The sequence below is a fragment of the Eretmochelys imbricata genome, chromosome 2, assembly GCF_965152235.1.
Source record: "Eretmochelys imbricata isolate rEreImb1 chromosome 2, rEreImb1.hap1, whole genome shotgun sequence".
NCBI classification, from domain to species: Eukaryota; Metazoa; Chordata; order Testudines; family Cheloniidae; genus Eretmochelys; species Eretmochelys imbricata.
Window position 1 is genome coordinate 262,563,802 of NC_135573.1, and position 24,786 is coordinate 262,588,587.

Here is a 24,786-nt window from a genome sequence, read left to right on the forward strand (position 1 = left end):
ACCTACACTATTTATCAATGACCTGGAAGAAAAGATAAAATCATCACTGATACAGTTTGCAGATGACACACAATATGAATTTTAATATGGCTAAGTCTGAATCTATACTTTGAGTAACAAAGAATGCAGGCCATACGTACAGGATGGGGCACTCTATCCTGGAAAGCAGTGACTCTGAAACAGATTTGGGGATGGTGGCTAATCAGCTGAACGTGAGCTCCCAGTGTGAAGATCTGCCTAAAAAGGCTAATGCGATCCTAAGATATATAAACAGAGGAATCTCAATGAGGAGCAGAGAGGTTATTCTACCTCTGTATTTGGTAGTAGTGTGACCACTGCTGGAATGCTGTGTCCAGTTCTGGTGCCCACAATTCAAGAAGGATGTTGGAGTGTAGTGGCCTTGTTATACAGGAGTTCAGACTGGATGATCCCAATAGTCCCTTCTGGCCTTGGAATATATGATACAGTGACATCAGCAAGTCCTCCTGTGCATGTACAGAAAGTGAAATATAGGACTTGAGATCTGCCATGCAGATCCAAGAGGAGAATGTTGCCTTCTATGAAGGCATCTACTTTGGGCATATAGAAACTATACAACGATCAATCAATTTGGCATTCAATGTTGAGTTAATGAGGGGTCATAACCCATCAGACATGGAAACCACAGGTTTACATCATGCTGAGGTACGTAATGAGTGGTAGTCCAAACTTCTGGTCTGAGGGTTGTTTGATGGCCTTATGTGCAATTAGAAGTGGGCCTGAGCTGCTGTGTTGTGATCCAGTTCCAAACTTCTGCAACATTTGGGGATTTTGGTGAAAGTGTTTTGGTCCATTTTTGTGTGGAAGGATCTGAGGGGCCTCTGTCCCAGGTGCCTGCTCTATGGAAAGTGCCATCCTGGGGGACGTCTTTGTTACAATCTTGCAGGAGAAGTTTGGAAAATGAATGGTTCACATCAACACTCACTTGAAGTGACAATGTCCAAATGGAATGTTGGCCCTTGAGTTAGATAACTGGGGGAATGGGACAACCCTGGCATTTTGGAGGCAGAGTTTATGGCAGTAAATGTGAACTTGGAAGTCATCTACCTGCTCTGTGTCTCAGTTCAAGATCTGTAAGACAGAGATAACAGCTGTTTTGAGATATTGTTAGTGAAAAATAGTTGATTTTATTTTGCCCCTGTGTTTTATGGAGCAAGCAACTGATTATTCAAAGGGGATCTCAGTATAAAAAATAATTATCTTTCTTTCTGATGAAAAACAAAAGTACTCTAAGTGTGAGGTTCGCCCATCCTTACTTAGTTGGGGACCAGTTCAGAAAAGCACCTTAAGACCATGCTTGACTTTACACTTTAATGTATCTGACATCAGGAGGATAGGGGGGAGAAATTAAGCATGTACTTAAAGTTAAGTATGTTCTTAAATTCTTTGCTGATTTGGGACTTTGATGTCCAATTGTCTTTCTGTCCCCTCATCCTTTCTCATCACTACTTCCAAGTCTATAATGAATAAATAAATCATAAACCGAGGTCATTTGTCGGTGGAATGGAACATTGTTTATGTTGAATCAAGTTTTATGTTTTGTTGGCATTGAAAGCAACCTGATTCTTTCAGGTGCAGAAGCCCAGAGTTTGGCTGCATGAAAAGAACATGTGGATTGATCAGATCAAATTCTTACATTAATTCACACACTTTTTTTTTTTTTTTTTTGGTGACCAGAAACATTATCTTGGTCCGTCCAGTATGGCATTTCTTTTGGTCTGACGCAGATTTGCAATAACTTTATTGACAAGACAAGGCATCGTAAACGTTGCCAAAATGGTTACAGGATCAAACAACTGTGTGAGGATAAGTAATAGGCTTATGTGGGTTTGTACCATGGGTCAGAGCCTCAGCTGGTGTGAATCGCTGTAGCTGCAGTGAACTAGCTGTCTCTAGTTTGTGTCACTGACCATTTCTGCAGTGGCAGTTTGCCACGGGTGGTTGTTCAAGTTGTTTTGCGTTGTCCAACTTATACAGAGTGTTTTGCCCTTGCTTTTTAACGGGAAGCCATTTGAAACTGTACTGATGGTTGGAACAGATGTATTCTTGTTGACACATATATTTGTTTAAGCGGCTGCCTCTGCAGTACGGCAACAGGGATGAAGGCTGGGCTTGCAGTTAAGGTTCTGGACTGGCACTCTGCAGATGTGGATTCAGTTTCTGTCCTGGTCATAGACTTCTGTGACTTCAGGCAAATCACTTTGCCTTGTTTCCTTACCTGGGCAATGGAAATACCTTTGTCTCTTAAGCCTGTAAACTCTTCAGGGCAGTGACTCACTCTTACGACACTGCGCTTAGCCATGTGCTGTAATTCACTCCCCTTTAAGGCCCCTTTACTTTGTCAGAGAACTACAATGGGAGGATAGTATAAATGAGAACCAAGCCTTCATAGAATCATAGAATCATAGAATATCAGGGTTGGAAGGGACCCCAGAAGGTCATCTAGTCCAACCCCCTGCTCGAAGCAGGACCAATTCCCAGTTAAATAATCCCAGCCAGGGCTTTAATCCCTCTGGGCTAGATCCAAAAAGATACTTAAGTGCCCAGTTGCCTCTTTAGGCACCTAAGTCCAGCATTTAGGTGCCACTGATCTTCTCAAAGCCACAGCTCAGCTGCTGCCCAACTAACCCTGCAGAGAGACAATGTGGGTGAGGCAATATTCTTTATCGGACCAGCTGTTGTTGGTGAGAGAGACAAACTCACCCATCTTGTCTCTCTAACATCCTGGGACCGAAATGGCTAGAGCTGCTCTGCCTATCCCGGTAGGCACCGAAGTTTCTGTCAGTGGGCATGCACAAAGCTGCCTAAATCCTGATGCTGCCCCACAGCTACCAAGCTGCTCAGAGCCTTAGCTCATGCCCTCGCCCCAGCATGATTCTCAAGTGAGGCATGCCCCTGCCTATCCCCCAAGTGGGGCCTGTGTCAATAGGTATTCTCAGAGCATGCCTATGGGACTGGGCCCCCAAGGTTGGGATTTTTTTAGGCTGCTGTCTGTATGGGAAATATCCAATAGCCCCTGGTCAGGCACTCAGCTAGGACATGGCAGAAACAGATTCAAATCCTTACTCTGCCTGCTTCAGAGCAAGGACTTGAACCCAGGTCTCCCACCTCTTCGGGGAGTGCTCCAACCACTAATGTATTTGGCGGGGGGCGGGGGATCATCTCTCTCAACCTCTCCTCTTGAAGCTACTCCACCTTATATAAATGACTACCTATTTGTAGGAGCAGGGACCTGAAATCATGTCCCAGGTGACTGCCTGAACATCACGCCGTAGAGTCAATCTTCCCCTCCGACCCATGACACTCTCTTCTCACCCCTCTGGCCAGGGAGGCCACTGGCCCAGTATTATACTGGACAGTCCTCTTTTTGAGAGGATTGTCCCCTGTTCGATACTGGGACAAAGCTGGAAATGGTTTGGTCCATATGGAAGACACCATTTTTAAGAACGCATTGCTCCGCCCCCTCCAGTGTGACCTCGGGTGCCCAGTGCGTGGGAGGTCCTGCCAGAAGGGGCGGAGTCATGCTGGCAGGAGCGGGCCCATGCGGTTCCCGGAAGTACTGGAATGTCTAGTATTCCAGGAATATGCAAGTGGCCACTTTACTCCAGGCTCTTTGTCCCAACCTACTCCCCATGCCGGTCTGGGAATATGCGTGGGAGCAAGGTTCTGAAGGTCTGGATCTCTTTGTAAGGAGCTTTAGTGCAGTGTCTCTCTACAACAACCATGTCCTCCTTCCATCTACATGGAGTGTTAAAACATAATGGCTTGATCCAGCAGGGGGGAGCCAGTTTTGTTTTATTTTCAACACTAGGACAGCCCATGATGTCTGGATCTAAACTCTCCCCAAGTTCTGTAAGTCATACTGGTGAGGTGGGGAGGGGTTGGATCTGGGATTTTGATTTTGCTATCAATCGCTGTCTCTGTAGCAGACAAGTGTGGATCTGGATCCAGATCCCTGCTTTCCCAGATCTCAGAGGTTGCGGGGTTTCGGTCCTGATCCATCTGTATTTCATTTCCTAGAGCAGGCTGCATGTCTCCACAGGCAATTTGCACAGAACCTGGGCTGCTGGAAAAGCCTGTCAAACCATGAGAGCTGCATCAGTGCACTGGGACGATTGTCTGACACTCGCACATGTGTGAGGCTGAATCAGGAAAGCAGAGCCCGTGTGCTGACAGCTCTGCAAAGCCAACTGGTGGAGCAGCTAAGACCCTAGTCCCAGTGCTGATGAATGTTCAGCTACAGCTTTGTCCTGTGAGTTGCTGGGCACACTCAACTTCCATTTAAATAAAAGGGAACTGACAATGCTCAGCACCTTGCATGATTGGGGCTCTCGGTGCTAAGGGCTGGTCTCTACACATTTTGTGCCCTACCTCAATTGATTTAAATTGGTGCAACCCCCCTATGTCTAGACATCTTTAAATCAGTTTAAGAGTGTCTACATTAGGGGATTGCAATCAGTTTCCAAGCCAATCAATTTCCAAACCATTTTCCTTGAATGGGTGCACAAATTGTGTATACCAGTCCTGAGGGTCATATAGTTCTTACTCTGTGTCATAAAAAGGTGCAGGGACTGAATTTTTGTTCTGTATCTGCACAGCACCTAACACAGTTGGGTGGGGCTCCTAGAAGCTGCAATACAAATAAAAGTTGGACTAGGTCTAGGATTGTAGTGAAAAGTTTTGCCCTCTCTCTCTCCCCATACAATCTATCTATCTATCTATCTATCTATCTATCTATCTATCTATCTATCTATCTAATCTTTTCTTGTTGACATTGAAAATTTTGATAACTTTTTTTCATTTTGTTTGGTGGAAGTTTCAAAATATGAAACTTGAGCAAGAACTTTTGGTAACCAGTCTGGCTAAGAGGTGAAATGATGAGCTCCAAACCCTGCAGATACTGTGTTGTATAAGACACAAAGCACCATGAATAGCAGCATGCCTGGCAGGTTGCAATAGTCTATGGAAATGTACACGTTTTCCAAACCCTTAAGAGACTGAAATGATCCCCAAATTGCCCCTATGAGCTTAGACATGCATGGAAACTAATGGGACCCAGCCAGGAACAGATTTTCCCGGATAGCAGGTTAGTGACCCAGGGAGCAGTGTTGCTTCAGTCCTGGCTTTCTGTGCCATAATTACTGCACTTGTCCTGGTATTATAATTCTTTTTGGACTTCTCCCACAGGTCCCCTGCCACTGCCTCTTCTCCTGACCTTTGTTGCTTTTTTGGGAAAGGTCCAGTAGGACTTTCTTTGTGCTGAAAGCTGATCTAGCAGCCGAGCAGGAGGTTTCAGCCTGTGTGAAGAATTCAGAGGCAGGTTTCTCAACTTCTCAATGCATAAGCCAGGCGAGCATATGGCCCTAAATCCTATAAGCCTGGGCACTTAGTGGTGATACAATAGCACTCCACGGGCTCCTTTGCATAATGCTGCTGTAATGTAAGGTGTGTGCAGCAGGGAGGGAATGGGCTTTGCTGTCTTATGAACCTGGCAAATGTCCACCGCACACTCAGTGCACTGATGCGCCTGGGTGACTGCGTGTTCTGCCTCTCTGGGGCGAGCCCCACTGAAGGGACATAAAGCTCCGAGATGCCTGCTCAGAGGGTTGCTGGGAGGGGAATCTGGATTGTGCCAGCCGCAGAGCTGAGAACTCCCCCCACCCCCCACGACTGAACCAGCAAGGTATTGAAAGCATCTGTCTACACTGCAAGTCTCTGCGCCCACATTGTATATTTTTACCCTAAGGCCCTGATCCTCTAGTGGGCACTGAGCACCTCTGGTGAATGGCCCCCATTAACTCCTACACCTCCAAGAAATAGTCCCTAAGATCCTGTGGGATTTTTTTGACTGCTTGCTGATCAAGCAGTTTTCTGCCGGGGTTTATAGACTAGCACCGCTCCCTTCTTCCTTGCTCACATGTCTTGGGGCTGGGGGCAGAGGTAGATAATCCTTTACATTTACCAGTCCATTAACGATTGTGCCTGTAAAAACACTGAGTGTGTCACAGTTACTTCTGGCTCTGTTCCCTCCTGCCTATCAACTTGATGGAAGATAATGTGTAACGGGATATCCTGGCAGCAGTGTGCTGTTGACACCGCAGAAAAAGAATCCAGGGCTGAAGTGCCACTCAGGTTACTGATGAGTTGGAAAATCTACCCACTCATGAGGGTGGTGACAGCTTTGTATACAAACCCTTGCTGCCCACGATATTGAGATAGCAGGGGCTGAGGGTCTACAAGTGGTTGATAGGCAGGGGCTTGGGGCTGGATGGGGTGGCTGGAGGTCAGGGGGGTCATGTCTTTTTTAAACACTGATGCCGAGTAGTGTAAATGGAAGAAGTTATCGGCTTAAGGTAAATCAAATAAGATATCTATTTACTGCACAACTCATCCTTTGTCAGTCAGCACGAGAGGCATATACAGAAGCAGAGAATACACATCACATGGTGCCTACTAGTTCCTCTAGCATAGTGCATCAGAAATTAGACTAATGCACTCCAGCAAGGCAAGTGCCAGGCAGCATGGTCCAATTGCTAGGGCACTGAGATGGGAAACCCGCGTTCTGTTCCTGGATCTGACCTTGAGCTGCTGCGTGACCTCAGATAAATCTCTTCACCTCTCTTTGTCTTGTCCGTTCAGTTTATAAATGCTTCAGGGTAGGGAGAGTCTCTCATTATGTGTTTGTTAGAGCTGGTTGGGAATTTTCTGTTGGAATGATTTGCCAATGGAAAATACAGTCTCCATAACACTGAAATTTCTGGTTTGGCAATTTTGATTTTGCCCCAGAAATTCAATTTTCCACTGGGAAAACTGAAAACTGTTCCACTGGGAAAATTGAAATGACATATTTCATTTCCAGTCAGCTCAACCTAAATTGGAATATTTTGTTTTGTAATGACTTGAAACGTTTTGTTTCAAATAAGTTCAACAGAACATTAAACTGCATTTTTCTATCAGCACATTGCCTTATGCGAGTTGAAGTTGTGGGCGCCATTCTCTCTTATAGGACAGGTTCCCAGGAGGACTACATTTCCCATAAGACAATACACTGACCTCCCTCTGATGCATCTGCATGGTGCATCATAGGAGTCTAATGGCTCTGGGTGCATTATGGGAGATGTAATCCAGCCAAGGAGCCTGACCCATAGGGGAAAATGAGGACATCAGGTTCCCAAACTACAACTCCTATGAGGCAGTGTGCTATTATGGAAAAAATAAAGTTTAATATTGAGCTGACTTGAAATGAAGCATTTTGGATCAGGTCAACAAACAGAAAAATAACATTTTGATTTTGGGAATGTTGAAATATTTTGTTTCAATTGCAAATTTTGAAACAAAACTCTGTGAAATTTCCTAATTGAAATTTTTTTGAATTTCTGTTCCATGGAAAATTTCAACTTTTTCTCCCAATTTGAGATTAAAACAAATGTTGAAATGTCAGAATTTCTCGCAGGATGGAAATTCACCCAAATTTCACCCAACTCTATTGTTTGTACAGAGCACTTGGGACCGCTACAAGCTACCATGGCAGTAATAGGAACTTACCTCTGAAAGGGTTACAGCTGAGCCCAAACTGCTGGGAAAGGACTAGCAGTGCCAGGGTTATATGGATCTTGTAGAATGGAAACTGTCTGAGGCCGGAGCTGTCTCTCACTTTGGTTCATATGCAGTGCAGGGCACATTACTGATGCGTAGTAATAATTGGATTCTTACAAAGCAGGGCTAAAAATTGGTCTTGTCAATGCCAGCATGCTACTTGACCTCAGTTAAGCTATTAAGCCAAGGTCTCTTCTCCCCATCTCTGGTGTCCCTCCAGGAGGAAGTTAAAGATTGCACAGCACATTTCCAAAAGAGCAGATCATCACTCACATGTCCCGGCCAACGTATCCTCACTCAACAAAAGCAGGTTCAAATGTCCAAGGCTGCATCTGAACCAAATTCCTTTCTGCTCCATTCCATGTCTAAACAAGGTGAATGTCCAACACTCTTGGACTTCAAATGATATGTTTTCTTCACAGCTGTCTCTGTCTGTAGCAGCAGGCATGTTCCAGATGAAAACCCTCAAGTATATTCTGCAAACAAAGTAACAATAACAACCACCAAAAATCCATAATGACAACAACAACCAACAACCCCATGGAGACAGGCTACCTCGTGGTACATGGTTGTACATGACTAACAATTAAATTCTCTGGCACTTAGCAACCGTAATGTGATGGGACCTGGAGGTGACTAGAAACTGATGCTAAGCTCCCACCCTTAAATTTAATATTAGATTTAGGCCTGAGCTACAGAGATGTGGGGTTTGGTTTGGCCCATTCTAGGGGTAGGGGACAGTCTTAAAGTTCAGATCCAGATTTCCAAAAAATTCAGAAATGGTTTGCTCCAGGGTCTTAGTTCAGGCCTACAGTGCTGGAGTGCACTTGCCCCGCACTGGTACTGGAAAGGTTAACCCCACCCTTTGAGCCAAGGAGGCCACTCCCCGCTTGGCCCTGCTGGGCACGCTCCGGCTGGAGACCATGTATAAAAGGGAGCAGCTCAGCTCATTCCAGGCTGACTGCCGAGGAGGGAGGACGCACGCTGTGGGTTCCAGCCTGGGAACTGCTGAGACCCCAGATGGTGGAAGCCAGAGATGCCGAGACCCAGGTGAATGCCCAAGCTCCTGTGCATGGCCCAAGGAGTGATGAAGCTGCTGAGAGTCACACAGGCGAAGGAGCCCAAAGACTTCAGAGACTCCAGGACCCCTATGCCAGGGGCAGGGTAGGAAGTAGCTCAGGGGGAATTATTCATCTTGCTGGGTGGTGCCAGCATGTTTGGGACAGATCCCCTGCTGATGACCCAGTGGTGAGAGCACTTGCCATTAGCAGGGCCCTGAGCTGGGACCCGATAGAGCTGGAAGGGCCCAGGTCCCCCTACCTGGCCGACGCCCCCCCTGCCAGGTGGTGGCCCACTCCCTTGACCTGCCAGTAGGCCACACAACCCTGCTGAAGAGGGCAGCCATACTGATTCTGGCCAGTGAGCCATGCAGCCGTGAGAGAGAGAGGGTGGTTATATTGACTCTGGCCGGTGGGCCACACAGCCCCGAGGGAGAGGATGGTTATATTGACTCTGGCCATTAGGCCCCATGGCGCTGAGAGAGAGGAGTCATATTGACTTTCACCCCTGGGCCATGCTATCCTGAGGCAAGGGGTGATCACACAGGATCAGCCGTGGGGAAATAATAACCCTCACCCCACCCCAAAAGGGGACGGGGCGCACTTGCCCCGCAACACCTACTTATAGTAATAGTTTTTTTAAAAAAGCTAATTGCCAACTTAAAAAGGAATTGTAGCAACTCTGAGACCACCTAGAACTTCATGTCTGTCGCTACACTGCACACTGTGGTTACTCAAAACAGGATGGCAATAGCAGGGACTCAGATCCACTTGAGCTCCAGGAAAATTGTTGTCAGCCACTGAGAGTATAGGTTTTATGATACACAGTTAAGCAGTTTGTGTTTCCTTCCAGTAGAAAATAGCGGCACACATACACACTGGCTAATTAACTGCAACACATAATGAGAAGTTGGACCATATCACTTGGTGAAATGAGAAATCTATTGAAGCGGCACTCAGCAAGCAGAGCCAAGGGTGGCGTTCTGCAGGAAGAGTTGTCACTCAATGTGCAGCTGTAGTCAAAAAAGCTAACAGACTGCTGGCAATCATTAGGGAAAGATAATAAGACAGAAAATATCATATTGCCGCTATATAAATCCATGGTACGCCCACATCTTGAATACTGCGTGCAGACCTCGTCGCCCCATCTCAAGAAAGATATATTGGAATTGGAAAAGATACAGAAAAGGGCAACAAAATTTATTAGGGGTATGGAACGGCTGCCGTATGAGGAGAGATTAATAAGACTGGGACTTTTCAGCTTGGAAAAGACATGACTAAGGGGGGATATGATAGGGGTCTACAAAATCATGATTGGTATGGAGAAAGTAAATAAGGAATTGTGATTTATTCTGTCTCATAACACAGGAACTAGGGGTCACCAAATGAAATTAATAGGTAGCAGGTTTAAAATAAACAAAAGGAAGTATCTCTTCACAGTCTTCCTGTGGAACTCTTTGCCTGAGGATGTTGTGAAGGCCAAGACTATAACAGGGTTAAAAAAAGACCTAGATTAGGTCCATCAATAGCTATAATCCAGGATGGGCAGGGATGCAAAAGCATGTTCTGAAGTACTCTGAGCCTCTGTTTGCCAGAAGCTGGGAATGGGCGACAGGGGATGGCTCACTTGATGATGACCTGTTCTGTTCATTGCCCCTGGGGCACCTGGCAGTGGCCACTGTTAGAAGACAGGATACTGGACTAGATGGACCCCTGGTCTGACCCAGTCTGCCTGTTCTGATGTTCACTATTTGCAAAGGGTACCTGGGGGGAGGAATAGCTCAGTGGTTTGAGCATTGTCCTGCTAAACCCAGGGTTGTGAGTTCAATCCTTGAGGGGGCCATTTCAGGATCTGGGGCAAATATTGGGGATTGGTCCTGCTTTGAGCAGGGGGTTGGACTAGATGACCTCCTGAGGTCCCTTATAATCCTGAGATTCTATGAACTGAAAGACAACATATTGGGGAGAAGAGGAGAGAATTCTAATGGAACAGCTGGATAAAGAGAAGAGGAAAAATCGTGTGTTCACAAAGTCTGTTATGGCCAGACTGTCTCTTCATTGTAACTGAAAGAAAACAGTAGCAATGTTGAATCCCTAACCGTAGCAGGTGGCATTTTCATAAGCATCTGTCTACATAGCCATGGCACAGACTTAACTGAAATCTATTTTAAAATTATTTAGTTAAGTTAGTGCAAACTCCTGCCTGGATGCTGGTTAACACTGGCTGTATTGGTTTTGCATTCATTAGTGAAATTACTGTGCAAGCTACACCAATATGAGCCAGGTTCAGACACACGTGGCGCTGGTATAAAATCATACCTTTAGTTAAACTGGTGCAACTTTGTGTGTGAGTGACAGCCGCTCCCGTGGGTGACGTACGATGGATTGAACGGGGGATGTCCGGAGCGAAAAGCATGAGCAGCTTACACCTTGCGCTAGCTCTCTGAAGCTGGGGCTGTAATGCTTGTACCCTCTGTGGACTGGGCAGAGTGGGGGACCTGTAACACGCCCTCACCAATGGGTTACATATCGACCAGAACTACATGGGCTAGGGAGATTTTCAAAGGAGCAAATGGCAGTTGTGCTTCAATGCGAGTTAAGGGATAACATTTTCCAAAGCACAATTGTGACGTAGGAGCATCTGAAAATATCACCCTAGGTGCCTAATCGCCATTTGTGTTCTTGAAGCTCTCCTAAATACCATCAGCTTTCAACAGGACTTTTGCTCCTAGATCACGCAAGCACCTTGGAAGATCCCAGCCCACATCAGGGTTTCAAGTAAGATCCCTACAGTCATGGCAGTCATTAAAGATTCCATGATACTTTGCATAAGGGCTGGGGGTATGAACCTCAGTGTCCTGCTCAGACTCTAACTCAGAGAGTTACATACGATATATTAAATTCCACCTCCAGTGTCAATGGGATACTGTAGGCTTCACTTGCTGTGCAAAATGGTAACACCACTGTGTAAGTTCAACAGCCGCTGCCTATGTATCCCAGAGGTGGCTGCATTTCAGTGGTGGGTAACTGATCGCTGAGCAGTATGTGACATTATCTGATTAGAGTATGGCCATGCAAATCATTGTTGCTACCACTGTCATATAATTTCAACAAATCTTCTACAAAGGCCAGAAAGGGTTAAGCAGTTTGTAGGCTAATTGACCCAGATTCAGGGTTTAGGGACATATGGGTAGATAATGTTTGTGTTTTTGTGTGTTTACATATCTATTGTTAGAGATTAACAATGTAATCGAACAGTCCCTGTCTATGCTGTATTCTGTTAATTCAGAGATCAAAAGGACATCTTAACATTTAAATGAACTGTAAACACAGTGATATCACTGAATTCATCCCTCTTTGAAATGTATAGCAAATCACCTGCGAAGAGTGGAAAAACAGGCAATTGCCTTATGTTAATCTGTGTAGCTAGTTACTGGGGATGCTTAGGAAATAGGTCTACTTCAACGTCTCCATGATTGCCTATTGGTCGCCTAAGAACTCCGATCTGTCAAGAGAAGGCCTGGAACTGTATAAAAACTCTTGGGTCCTGATCCTTTTTATCTCAGATCTGCTTGATGCTTCATGCAGGGGAAGTTTAAGTCAAAAGGCTGAGCTCTCCAGTCCCAACTGGATCACCCTGAATATGGACATTGGACTACAACCTATGAACTAATTCTGAAAGAACTCTTTGCAACTACAAAGCTCACCATCTCTACTATGAATCTGATCTCAGAACTGTACTCATGTCTGTATGTATATTGCTCTTTTAACCAATACTCTCTCTCTTTTCTTTTTTAATAATTTTTAGTTTAGTTAATAAGGATTGGCTGTAAGCGTGTATTTCGGTAAGATCTGGAATATTCATGAAACTGGGAGGTAATGTGTCCGATCCTTTGGGATTGGTAGAACTTTTTTATATGATGAATAAGATTTTCAGTAGTCCTAGTATTTGACTTGGGTCTCTGGGTGGAGGCCTAAGGCTGGGTTACTTTAAGGGAACTGTGTTCTTGGCTTCTGGATGACCAGTGAGGTATTATAGAAGCTGTTTTGTGCTGGTTTGATAAATCTAAGTTTTGGTGGTTGCCTGCCCCATTCTTTGCAGTTCACCCTGATTGAGTGACCTCAGTGAGGCTCCCTGGGGCTCCAGTCACACAGTATAGTGCACATTAGTCCACAAATGTTTGCCGTTATTATTTGCTGTTATTATTTAGGTTATTATCTAATAGTGCGGTACCTAGGAACCCCAGTCAGGGATCAGGGCCCCGTTGGGCTAGACACTATACAGACAAATAGCCAGGAAGACACTGTCTGCCTCAGAGAGCTCAACATTCCCCATGTCACATAGGATATGACAGGTGGATGAAATAGAGCGACGCAGTGAGGGTGAGTTGGGAAGATGAGGTAACAGTAAACCAGAGTTTAGCATAAAAGCAGACATCCCAGCTCTGCTATTCGCCTAAACTTCTTTGTGACCCTTCTTTATGATTAAAGGGTCTGTAGAAACACAGAGTCTCCTGCTTCTTTGCTGGTTGTATTTTATTTAGTAGTATTGTTATTTATTTATATTACTTTAATAGAAACACCTGGGATGGGCTGCTTGCCTGCTCGCCTGTAGCCTTCACGCTGACTTTGGCTGGCTTACTGTATATTCCACTTACTCAGACTTTCTCATGCAAACTCTGTAGTGAACTATTTAACCTGCTGGACTGGAGTCAGCTAAACTCTGGAGTGGCTTGTTCATTCACTGGAGTGGATATGCTGTTGCATTATAGTGGCTGGGCAATCCTTGGCTAGTTGCTTGATTCAGTAAACTATTAATTTCATCGTCGGGTTCCAGCCATGTGCGCCTTGCATTCTTTTGGTCACGGGGCATCTTAAATAATCTAACCACTCAACTGATTCAAAGAAATGCCCTGGCAAGGCCAACCGGGACTTTACCATTAAACTTTGAGGCTCATCCCCCCAACCCTCCCTTTCCTGCTTTGAGTCTCCACTTGTAAACCAGGAGTGAATCTGACACAAAGATCATTAGCCTGGCTTGTTTGTGTGTGCGTCCTACTGAAACTAGCTCTCACAAACAGCACTTTGCATGTGGTTGCCAGCCTGGGCTTGTCCTTCCAAGGAGTGGGATGGGGCGGGGGCAAAACCAAAAAAGGACTTGGCCCACCAAGAAAGGGAATTTTGCAGTTTCAGTAACTACTGGCTCCAGAGGAGCAAAGAATGGGATGGGGAAAGGAATTTCCATCACTGGATGATGTTGGTTTTGAGATTTGATACAATGAACATTTTAAAAAAAAAGAATAGAAGTGATTACCCTACAATGGAGAGAAAGCAACAGTCTGCAGAGCAGGGGGTGGGCAAGGTTTAGGAGAGCTGTAGCCAATCCCAGATATGTGGGAGAAAATACAGAGGCTCAGCAATATACTTAGCACTATGCTGAAGGTAGCAATCGCTGGGTATTAGTCAGAAATGGAACCGATCGGGATCCACTAATACAATAACATTTATTAAACCCACAGAAGCCTAACAGACAAATAGGTGTTTGTCTCTAAAGCCAGAATGAAATAGACTTTGGAAAGCTTTTGTTTCCCCCTCCCAGACTTAACCCACAGCAGCCCCAGTTTCTAGGGTTGTTTGCAGCCATCCATAATATGAACAGAGGGGGAGTCTTGAGCAGTGCTTAATTTGTAATGAAAGAGGTGCTGGGGCGCAAGGAATTTTGTTATTTTCAGAGCTGATGCAGCAAGCCCAGAGATCCGGGGGCTTGCCAGACCTAGAGATGCCGGGTCTCAGGCCTGGCAAGTCCTGGCACAAATTAAGCACTCGTCTTGAGATGTGCAGCTTCATCGAGAAATCAGCTTTCTTCTATCATATTAGAATGTGTAGGGCTGCTTGAAAAGGGTTCAATGACACGTTTTTCTTTTGGAAAATGCTGTTTAGTTGAAACTGAACCTAGCCACGGGAATGAGTTGATTTAGGCAAAATTTTGGTTTTGAAATTTTTTTTTAAATGAGTCATTTCAATAGCGTTAAACCTTATCGGGCCAGAACGTTTGGATTTTGTGTTTGTAAGGATTTTTCATTTTGAAACGTATTTTATGTCCTAGTATAAATTATAACCTACTACAAAAAAGGTCAGCATGGGGACAGAATGTTTCAATTGGTCAGAAATCAAAAATATTTCAAAAATTTTGTTTTGCTGGACATTTCAAAGTGATTGGTTTTTGTTCTGGGACAAGCACACATTTTGAAATCACAGAATTTCCCTCAAAAGGGACACTTGCATATTCCGAGCAACAATGGGGATCGAACTCACATTCTCCTTGTCCAAAAGCACAGGCACCTGCTACTAGAGCTAAAGAACAATCTCAGGTAGGTGACAGCAGCATGAAACCTATGATGTAATGTTGGGCCATTCTGACTCTCGCCCGCAGAACATATATGCACCAACCAGATCATTCCTCAGATAAAATACACTATTTTGAAATGGAACGACATCAACATGAACAAGTACCTTTTAGTTCACACCACCAGGGTCTACATGGGTCAGTTAGAGCATGTTACAATTCACGCCTCTCTTGTTCACTCTGTCGTGCCACGTAGACAAGCACCAAGAGAGACAAGGGAAAATACAGGATGGGTGAGAGAATACAAGGGGCACCAGCGAAAAGAAAATGTGACCAGGAGTGCTGATTGACAGTTTCCTGGCTCCAGTCACACGCCATGGATTTACATGGCATATCATGGAGCGGGGGTCAGTATCCGGTGACTCCAGTGGTTGCTGTTACAAATAGTTCATAGAAAGGAAGTTATTGGGGAGATGACTGATTTGGAAACAAGACTAGGAAGGTTTCAGAGGGGTAGCCGTGTTAGTGTATCAGAAAAAACAACGAGGAGTCCTTGTGGCACCGTAGAGACTAACAAATTTATTTGGGCATAAGCTTTCATGGGTTAAGACCCACTTCATCAGATGCATGGAGTGGAAATTACAGTAGGAAGATATATATACATAGTACATGAAAAGACGGGAGTTGCCTTACCAATTCTAACGAGACAATTCAATTAAAGTGGGCTATTATCAGCAAGAGGAAAAATCACTTTTGTAGTGGTTATGAGGGTGGCCCATTTCAAACAGTTGACAAGAAGGTGTGAGTAACAGTAGGAGGAAAATTAGCATGAGGAAATTAATTTTTAGTTGGTCACATAAACACCACCCTATACCAGAAACCTACTGACCCCTATACTTACCTACATGCCTCCAGCTTTCATCCAGACCACATCACACGATCCATTGTCTACAGCCAAGCTCTAAGATACAGCCACATTTGCTCCAATCCCTCAGATAGAGACAAACACCTACAGGACCTCTATCAAGCGTTCTTAAAACTACAATATCCACCTGCTGAAGTGAAGAAACAGATTGACAGAGCCAGAAGGCTACCCAGAAGTCACTTACTACAGGACAGGCCCAACAAAGAAAGTAACAGAACGCCACTAGCTGTCACCTTCAGCCCCCAACTAAAACCTCTCCAGCACATCATCAAGGATCTACAACCTATCCTGAAGGACAATCCCTCACTCCCACAGACCTTGGGAGACAGGCCAGTCCTCACTTACAGACAGCCCCCCAACCTGAAGCAAATACTCACCAGCAACTACACACCACACAACAGAACCACTAACCCAGGAACCTATCCTTGCAACAAAGCCTGTTGCCAACTGTCCACATATCTATTCAAGTGACACCATCATAGGGCCTAATCACATCAGCCACACTATCAGAGGCTCATTCACCTGCGCATCTACTAATGTGACATATGCCATCATGTGCCATCATGCCCCTCTACCATGTACATTGGCCAAACCGGACAGTCTCTATGTAAAAGAATAAATGGATGCAAATCAGACGTCAAGAATTATAACATTCAAAAACCAGTAGGAGAACACTTCAACCTCCCTGGACACTCAATAACAGACTTAAAAGTGGCAATTCTTCAACAAAAAAACTTCAAAACCAGACTCCAATGAGAGAGAAACTGCAGAACTGGAATTAATTTACAAACTGGACACCATCCAATTAGGCCTGAATAAAGACTGGGAGTGGATGGGTCACTACAAGAACTACAAACTAATTTCCCCAAACTAATTTTTCCCCTGCTGTTACTCACACCTCCTTGTCAACTGTTTGAAATGGGCCACCCTCATTACCACTACGAAAGTGATGTTTTCCTCTTGCTGATAATAGCCCACTTTAATTGAATTGTCTCGTTAGAATTGGTAAGGCAACTCCCATCTTTTCATGTACTATGTATATATATCTTCCTACTGTATTTTCCACTCCATGCATTTGATGAAGTGGGTCTGAGCTCACGAAAGCTTATGCCCAAATAAATTTGTTAGTCTCTAAGGTGCCTCACATACTCCTCATTGTTAAGACTAGGAAGGGTTCATGGAAGTGATGAATTATAAAAAGGGGTGAGAGTGTGTGGTGGACAGGAAGTGGGATTTGTTTCAGGGTAGGGGGAAGGGTGCTGGGAGTTGAAGGGTGCAGTGAAAAGAGGACTGGGAGGAACGGAGGGAGTAGAAGGAAACTGTAGGTGGGGACCAGATTAATTAGGGCCTTGCAGGTGAGCACAAAGAGTAAGGGTCTGTCTACAATGGAGCTGGAAGTGTAATTTCCACCTCAGTTAGATACATTCTTAGGGTTACATAAGAACGGCCAGACTGGGTCAGACCAAGGGTCAATCTAGCTCAGTATCCTGTCTTCTGACAGTGGCCAATGCCAGATGCCCCAGAGGGAATGAATAGAACAGGTGATCATCAAGTGACCCATCCCCTGTCGCCCATTCCCAGCTTCTGGCTAACGGAGGCTACAGACACTCAGAGCATGGGGTTGATGGACCTGTCCTCCATGAATTTATCCAGTTCTTTTTTGAACCCTGTTATAGTTTTGGCCTTCACGACATCCCCTGGCAAGGAGTTCCACAGGTTGGCTGTGCGTTGTGTGAAGAAGTTCTGCCTTCTGTTCATTTCAGATGGGATCGTACTTGAGGCAGCTAGCCCCGCCCGTGCCTCATGCCAGAGGGCCTATACTTTTATTTTTAGCACCCTAGCTCAATGAGAGGTTGTGTGGCTGTGTCTATCCAAGCTGGAAATTCCACCTTCCAGCTGCAGTGTAGATATAACCTAAAAGATAGGAAGCCAAGTAAGAAAGGGGTTACGTGGTTAGAGCAGCAGCTGAGGTAAGCAGAAATAGTGGTCACTTTTTGGATATGCTGGAGGGTGAGAGAGGTGAGGAATGGGGAGACCATAGCAAGAAACAGCCAATGTGTGGGTTCCAGCAGCAGGGAGCACTGAAAATATACAAAACTCCCTGTGGCAGCCAAGAAAGGTTATGGGCTCATGCCCCAGGCTGGCGTCTGAGCAGACATCTAATGCCTGTCACTAGGTGAGCACTGCACCAGTAAACCTCACCTTTCCGCTGAGACGCTAAGCCCAGCGCCCTTGAAGTTCCCTAGGTGGAAGTTAAAATGTGGAACTTCTTGAAAGAGTGGAGCATATAACCCCTATACCCTGACTAGGGATATAAAAGGTTAACTGGTTATCCAGTAAGCATTGGGCTTACCGTTAACCGACCTAAACCATTAACCCTGGTGGCCCTGCGCTGGAGAGAGGGACCCCAGCTCTGGCCATGTCGCACCGGCTGGTGGGAGCCCAGGCCAGAGTAGCACCATTCCCGGCCGCCCTGTGCTGGCTGGAGCAGCCCCAGCCCTGGCCGCACTGGCTGGTGGGACCCCAGCCTCAGCCACGCTGGCAGGACCCCAGCCCTGGCCACGCCTACTGGAGTGACCCGAGCCTTGGCTGCACAGGTAGGACCCCAACCCTTGCCAGGCCGGGCTGCACCAGCCAGCTGGAGTGACCCCAGCCCCCACCATGCCAGGCCGGCCGGAGCGACATCGGTTAACGGTTAATCAGTTAAACTATATAATTTTAATACTTTAACCAGTTAACTTTTTAAACCAATATTTACGTCCCTCACCCTGACCATCGCTCATCGTAAAACGGAGCTTAATAATGTCTCTTCTGAAAGCACGAGGGCAGCTCCCTTTGCTTGCACTGTTTCTGCCCAACCACCAAATTCAGACCCGGTGCAAACCAATGAAATGTCACTGATTGTGCAGCGTACCACAGGGCTGAACAGATCCAGAGACTCTGAGTAAGAAAGGGTCTGGTATAAATGCCATCCTACTGGCTGATGTAAATCAGAATGGCTCTCTCGAAGTCAATAGGCCAAGGCTGATTTATCCCAGATGAGAATCCGGCCTTCTGTTTTTTGTTTGGATAATTATGCCCACAGTGGCCAAGATTAAGGCCCAGGCTTGTTTGGGAATGTCCCGGGTGAAAAGGGCAACATTTCAACTGGAAATAATGTCTCTGTCGCAGGCAGACAGGAGTAACGCATGGGAAGAAGTTGGTATTCCTTTTGCAGGCTCGTGTGATGGGACTGAAATTGTCACATTCCCCTCTGCATGCCTCAAGCGTGGGTGTTAGGTCCTTTTAAGGGAAATAAGAATCTCATGATACTTTGACAGGGTCTTTCACCTGTCTGCGTCTCTAAGCGATTTAAAACCTATCAAGCCCTGTATATGAAGGTCCTCCCTGGTTTCTCTAGCAGACTATTTAAGAGGTATCTGCTGTGGCCCAGATCCTGAATCACACCCATATTGTCCTGAACACAGGATCGCAATACGGCTACCTTCCTGTGCATTTCAGCGTCTGACGTGTGGGACCCCTCACGAGTTGCTGCTTAGGGAACGTTCCCCCGGGCTGCAGATCTGAGCTGACTGAGACAATTGGGCTTTCATGGACAGCAGGAGACACGGTTCTCTCTGTGTCCCCTTCCCAGTCCCAGACGTTGCAGTGGGATTTGCCTCTTTCTGCTGCCAGTGATGTACAGCCATGCCCGGTCCTTCAGCGAGTTGTCCTGCAAACAGCAGCAAAACGAGCTTAGGACTTTAAGCCTCAAAATGAAATAAGAAACTAATTTGCCCCACCGCGGTGCTTGCCATCTGTAAGAATTAGTCCCTGGGGGAAATGAATAGAGCCATTATTCCTGCTGTGCTCCTGACTGTGCAATTCCTACGATGGTGAAACAGTAGACAGCAAGAGGAAAAACATAATACTTGTGTGACCGGCCTGCCATTGGCTAACTGGGGTTGTGTGTATCTTATTCATGAAATGAAGAGTTGGACAGACAGCTTAAGGGGTGACAGACTTCAATGTCCAAAATGTTTCTTAGGCACCAAGTAATTAAAGTGCAGTGTGGGATGGATACCAGAGCTAGGAGGCAAGTTAAAGGTTGCTTTATTGGTGTCTGAGGCTTGTGAACGACCATGCCACAGTCCATGGAAAATATTGGCCTGTGCCTGCCATGCAATTTATGCCCCCCTCAGAAAATCTCGCACCCCCTTCTGTGTCTCTTGTATTTTTCTTTTGTTGAAAGTAATGTTAAAAGGGATGCACGATGGCCAATTAACTCTCCCTTGTCTATATAAGAATCATCGTTCTTGCCAGGGGGAGGTGGCTGGGTCTAGTTCTTAATCCAGATCCTCACCAGGTAGAAATAATCCTAGCACCCAGTTTAGGATCTGGCCCCCAGTTTTTATCAGAGATGGGCCCAAGCTATGAAGTCAGGTCTGTAAAGTAAGAATTTGAGTCTTAAGTAACTTACTTTATAGTAAAAGAATCAACAAGAAAGAACAAAAGCAGAGAGAGAGAGAGAGAGAGAGAGAGAGAGCACAGTGTGTAGGACTCCTTTGTAATGTTTCATAGTTTTATACAGTTTAAGGCCAGAAGAAACCATTAGATCATCTAGTCTGACATCCTGTATCACACAGGCCATTAACGTTTACCCAGCAACCCCTGTATGGAGCCCAATAAATGGGTGAGACCATAGCATTTCAGTCCCCTGGAGAGCAAACCATTTGCATGCCACAGGCAGGGAACAGGAGAGGCCTAGGTGCCACCAATGCCTGAGGCCCTTGCAATGGCAGGGAGTTGATTAGGTGAGAGATGCTCAGATGTGCTGCAGTAACTCTGAGAACAAAATGGCTGCCAGCTTGGCACACAGACAGAGTTCTTCGACATGCAAAGAGGTTGAAAACAGAACACAAAGGGAAAGAAGTTTTGAGCTATGTGTGGCATGGTACTGATGCCCACGGTTGTTACTTATTGTGTTACAACAGTGACTGTGAGGCCCCCACGGAGATCAGAGCCTCTTTGTGCTAGGTGCTGTAGAAACACATAGTAAAAGACAGTCCCTGCCCTACAGCACTTACAGTCTACATAGACAAGTTAGAGAAAGGAAGTATTGTTTTCCAGGGGGAGATATGAGGCAGAGGGTAAGTGACTTGCCCAAGGTCACACAGCCCATCTGTGACAGAGCCAATGATTGAACACCAATCTGCTGAATCCCACTCCAGTGCTTTAGCCACAGTCTCCATGGTCCATTTGCGCCTTGGTTTCTCTTTGGGACTACCAATGACGGCAGTAGAAGTAGCTTTATAGTGTGGGCACATAACTGGATTGAGGACACCACTCTTTTCAAATATGCCCACTAGCCAGCCATCAGAGGGTAACAACCAAACCCTGGCTGGATTTCAAGTGGTGGTGGTTAATCGCCATCAGCCCAGTGAACCATCTGGTGTCCTACCACCAGCAATTCTACCTTTGAAATTGAGGCTTATTGGGTCCTGGAAAATGTAAAGTGCAGATGAGCATAAAGATATGTAGCATGGGGGTTATACAGTATACTAGCAAACAGCTTAACACTGGTGGCTTCAAGGGCTCTGGATGAATCAGGGGGTTGTTAATGGGATATAGGCCATTTTCCACCTCCAGGGCAAGGGGTCTAAGTCAAGCATGATCAAAACGTGTTACCATCTGGGCCGTGCAACGATGATCTTTGACGTTCTGTTGGCCCCTTCCCAAAATCACCCACGATGCCCTGGGAGGCCTGGACTGTGAAGCGCAGAAATGAAAGACACCCTCATGGAAACAAGAGAAGGTGCTAGCCAGTTCTCTGCTTCCGGAAGGAGGCCTTTCCCCAGAGAAGAGGTGGATTGTGGCTGTTGCCGTCCGTCACAGGTTGAGCCGTCCCGCGTCAGGGAGCTCATTCTCCTCTTGTCTCACTGCCACATCATCTTTAAAGTGAGCAGCCAGACCTCAGATGGACCCTAGCTGAGCTCAGGGGCTCTGGAGAGCTGTTTGTGTGCATTGCTTCCTTAGGCACTGCACTGGGGTACTCCTGGAGGAGCTGTTAGATTTCTGCACCCGGCTCAGCCGTCCGGGCTTACTGAGTTGTGCTTCTCCTCCTGAGCATGGTCAGCTGCTACCTGCCATGCTAGCAGTGTGCCTCAGCCCTGAAGTTACCTGTACATCTAAAGCTCAGAGATGGTTCGGTCCAGGGTTCCATCAGGGCCCACCCAATGCTTCTTCCTCTCTCCCTTGCTGATACCTTTATGCCTTGTCCGCTTCTCGGTAATTTCTGCCACTGACTACTGCAATCTCTGGCCTCCTCACCTCTCCGATCTCCAGTTTGTCCAAAATACCCCTGGCACCTCCACCTTCCTTTCCTGCCATACCTCTCCCTCCTTCAAGCCCTCCAACCACTTTCTGCTTTGTCCCACTCTGAATTCCAATTTCTCCTCATCCTTCACCCACAAGTTACTGGGCCCAACAGTGTTTGCTTACATTTCAGGGCACCCTGATCCCGAGCTCTGCAGGAATCGCTGGGTGAGATTTCATGGCTTGCATTATGCTGCAGCTCATGCTAGGTGGTCTCAGAATCTATGGACCATCGCCCGTGAGTCCCCGTACAACTGCATCTCCACCTACAGGGCTATCTTTTTCTACTACTGTCTCTCTTGCTCCCTTTTCTCCTTTTGCCTTGCAGTTCCCTTTAGCTTTGCACCTTATTTCAGGCTACTGTGATGGGGCTTAACACCCATGACCTGCAAGGCTAGCAAATGCACCCAGTGAGTCATGCTTTGCATACGGAGAGGTGAGTAGCTAATTGGCTCCTAGCTGAGGGGGCAGAGCTAAGCTATAATAAGTAGACTGAAGGAGCTCAGTGGGGGGAGAGATGGCAGCAGAGATGGGTTTCTCTGGCAGAGAGAAGTCCTGGGTTATGCTAACAGACAGAGATAACAGGGGCAGTGCAGGGTCCTGCAACGGAAGCCCCGAGATAGAGTTGCTGCAAGTACAAGGAGAGGACTTCTCTCGCCCAAGGGGGAAGAAGAAGTATCCAGAGTCATCTGGGCTTGTGATCCCCTGAAGGGGTTTGAATCTGATGGCTTGGCCGGAGCGCTGAGCCCTAGAGGTTCTGGAGTCAGAGGCAGGCAGCCAGTAGGAGGCACTGAAGACAAAGGTAGTGGCAACATCTTGCACCAACCCAACGGGGTGCTCCAAGGGTGAGTGAGCCCCACCACAGCTACCCTTGGAAATACTTCTGGTCTCCCACTTGCCCTTCCTTTCCTCCTTCTAATCATGCTTTAAAGCCTGCTGTTTGTATTAAGCCTTTTAGCACCACACCTCCTTGCCATCCTACACCTGACTTCTGATCATAGCGTGTTCTTTTCTCTGACTTAGACCGTACCCTCCTCTGGCTCCTCTGTCTTCTAAGCGATGTGTACATCTGCAGTGCTCCATAAATACTAACTCACCTTAGTTGCCTTGATGATGCAGCATAGACCTGGTTTACCTTGTGTTTCATGGCCAGTGCTGCCTCATCTCTCCTTGGACCCAGCTGGGTCATGTCTGATGCTCTGGGTATAGCCCTTGGACCTGCTTCATCAGTCCTGGAGAAGACCTATTCTCTCATCTGCTGTTGCATTCTCCTCCTCCCTTTCTGCCAGCGTCAGATTGCTCCATGACCCCCATTTCTGAGGGGTTTGATATTCTACTTTTCAATGACCCAATTGATGGGGATGCCAACACTTTTCTTAGGAAACTCCTCCATATTATAATACACCCCCCTCACTGCTAGGAAATTTTCTGTACTATCCAGGCTAAGCTTTCCTGTATTGAACTGCCTCCCATTGCTTCTAGATCTATCCTGTTTTATTCTTGTCCCAATGCCATGCTGGCAGAGAATGGACAATCCGGGCCTGTCTTTACCTCTGGTATCCTCCCGCCTTCTGAACAGAAGGATTCTGCAAGGCTCCAAGATTATGAGACACATTTCCACGCATAGGTCTAGTGGTTCTGGTAATTCTCCAAGGGAGGGAAGGGAGAAAATATATGGTGTTAAGCAGACAGGCAGTGCTGTTGTTAGTGAACTGTTTGGGGGGTGATGTAATGTTCTGTGATATAATATTCCCGTAAGGAACGTATGACTTTGGGTCACAGGTTTGAGGGAAGCCATGCTGTTACAAAACGTAAGGGCAGTTCTAAGCTGCAATCACGTGGGTCCTATTTTCCAAGTTGGGTGTGTGTGTGCACCCATGCGCTTCCAACTGCAAAGATCTAATCAACGTGTCTGGTGTTTCCCATTAAACCGTTGATGCTCTGTCTTGGGCCCTTCCCAGTAAACTATTGGCTCATCATTAGCAGGTCTGGTAAGTTTCTTACATGCAATTAACAGCTGGAGAAGTGTGCGGGGCGTGGAGAGGAGGGAGCCCAGTGCTTTTTTGCACTTGCAAATCCCACAGTGAGCTTCTCTCTACTCCCACTCCTGCCCGGAGACCATGGCAACAAGCTCAAACTGTGCAAATTGGCTGCAGTGTACTTTTCCTCGCTCAATAACGCAATCCCCTCTCCAGCCATCCCACGTACGCTTGCACCCACCCACCCCTGGCTCCCAGTGTGAAGAGGCGCTCGCAGGGCTGGTGCTGCAGTGTTCAGAGGGAGCGGCGTTCGGAGGAGCTGTTTAGCTGCGGTCTCTCCTGCCCATGCCTGGTGGCTGTTTAGGTGACTGGGTTGCAAAGAATAGAGCCTCTTGCTGAAGAAGATTCTAAGATCCCAGGCCTTGGCTGTGCGAGAATTATTGCCCAGCTCACGTCTGTCACGTTCCCTTCCCAGCACACAGCGCCCCT